Source organism: Falco peregrinus, chromosome 8, assembly GCF_023634155.1.
Source record: "Falco peregrinus isolate bFalPer1 chromosome 8, bFalPer1.pri, whole genome shotgun sequence".
NCBI classification, from domain to species: Eukaryota; Metazoa; Chordata; class Aves; order Falconiformes; family Falconidae; genus Falco; species Falco peregrinus.
In genome coordinates, this window is record NC_073728.1 from 36,385,111 (window position 1) to 36,387,350 (window position 2,240).

Here is a 2,240-nt window from a genome sequence, read left to right on the forward strand (position 1 = left end):
TCATTTGTAAACACTAAGAAGATCCCTTTTCAGTTATTGGCAAAACATTGCTGGCTTTTATCAAATCAGTTAAGTAGCGGAATGCTTGGAAGTCTCAAGTCTAATATGTTTACTTTGCTTCCTTTACATTATTATGGTGATCAGGCATATGATACCTGAAAAGCAAATTCTAGACTTTTTATGCCATCTTAAGCTGCACCTGAACTCCACCCTGGCGTTGAGAGCTTGCACCCTTGTAATTTTGTTGCGTAGTGTCTGGCCACGCTTAATGATTTAATTTTTAAATTTTTATTTTTTAATTTTTTTTAGCAGTGGGAAGTGGGGGGGGGGGAAGGGGTGAGGGGGTGGGTGACAAGAGCATGCCAAGGATCTTTGTGAGACCTTAGGAGGAAAGGTTCCCAATCCTTGGTTTGCAGTGAAGAGGACTGAGCATTTGCTTTCTTTAATTGGGATGTAAATGCACATTCCCATAATCGGGTCTAAAAATAAATGTCTTAAAAGACTTGCGAAGGTATGACAAACTGAAATAGCTAATTAATTTCTCCTTTCCCTGAAATGCTTAACTCCTTATACCTTAAAAAAAAATGTAATTAATGCCAGGAGTGTGGTGTCACATCGCTATTGGAAATGACTGTGGATTTCCAAAACCCAAATCAAGTTTTTTAACCTTAAATTTCAGTACTTGGGTTTGATTCCTCTGTATCCCTGTACTTACAATGACACTATTTTTCTTACCATAGTTCAAAGATTGTGGGTTTTGTCAACATCTGTAAAATGCACTTTCTGAAGCTGTCTCATGGTGCAGGTCCCATGGGAGGTGGAAAGTAGGAGTATGCGTACTGGAAGCCCTTCCTCAGGAGTACTCTTGGGTTTTTTCACTCATTTACAAGAACCAGAGTTTTGACAGGAGGGTTGTAGAAAATGAACCCGTTCCGACTGAACTTTGAGAAAAAGCACTAATTTTGAACCCAAATATTCTCAAAAGACTGGGTTTTATTTCTGCTTCCTTGAGAAGGAAGGTTGATGCATGTGTTTTGAGATGCAAATTTTTGTGTCCTATTGCTGGTGGTGGTTTCAAGACCAGTGTAAAACAGCTGGGTTGGCATGCCTGTGAACCCTCCCTTTTCCAGAGATTTGAGCAATAACTCCAAGCTTTCAATATTACCTAGTGTTTCTTTTACGCAGTATTCCCTCCAATAATAAAAGGACAGTGTGTTTTCAGGTTCTTAAATTTAAGCTCCAAATCTTGAGGAAACTTGGAATCAGCAAAGTGGTCACACCTACTACTTGGCAGCCTGCATGCTTTGTAACAGGTTCTTTAGCTGTCTTCAAAATGAAGACTATACTCTTTAAAATAGTAAGGCTTGCTCTGCTCAAATACTATAAATAATTAAGCAAGTGTGACCCTCCTGTGTGAGTCGCTTCTCATTGAAAACCAAGGTTTTTAAGGTTTCTCACCCTTTCCCCTTATTACATTAGATACCTTATTACAGGTGTCTGAATTATCTGGATTCTGATGTGAAAACCTGTGGTCCCATCAAGAAATATGCAAAGTTAGACTTGTTTATGGAATGTTCCATTAGACAGCAGAGTGACCCAAGGCACCCTAAACCCACGTACTACTTGGTGTAGCTGTGCTGAGCACAGGGCTGGGATGCAATTGCACAGGGTTAAGCTGAAATACCCTTGTTTCAAGTGCTGGCCTTAAACAACCACCTCGTTCTCCAAGTCTGGTTAAACAAAAGCAAAAACGTGCTTTCGCAGTTTGATGAAAAACTCAGGTTAACAAGTTTTACAAACCTTTAAGTTGAAGACTAACTTTAGTTTAATTAGCTGGATTAAATATTAAATTGAAATTGCAAATAACCAATAACCTTAATAGCGGAGAACTCAGACTTTAACAAAAGATGTTAGTTTCGCTTACAAGGTGTGCATAAGGGGGGGTGTTGTAATTCTGACTTTTTTTAGTGAACTATATCCTAGAGCATTCCCATTCTTTCCCTGCTTATGACCATCATCTCAGTTTCATTTCATGCTAAATAAAACCTCATATTTACTTTGCAGCTTTGTTGGAGACACTACCTTAATCTGAGAAGAATTAATACACACCATGGAATTATGTGCATCCCACTTGAGTTCATATACCAGGGCTCCTACCTTTATTCTGCAAGATATTTTAGTGTGAAGATACTTTAACGTGAAATTGCCATGGATTTTTGGCATGAGGACCAACTGGTATT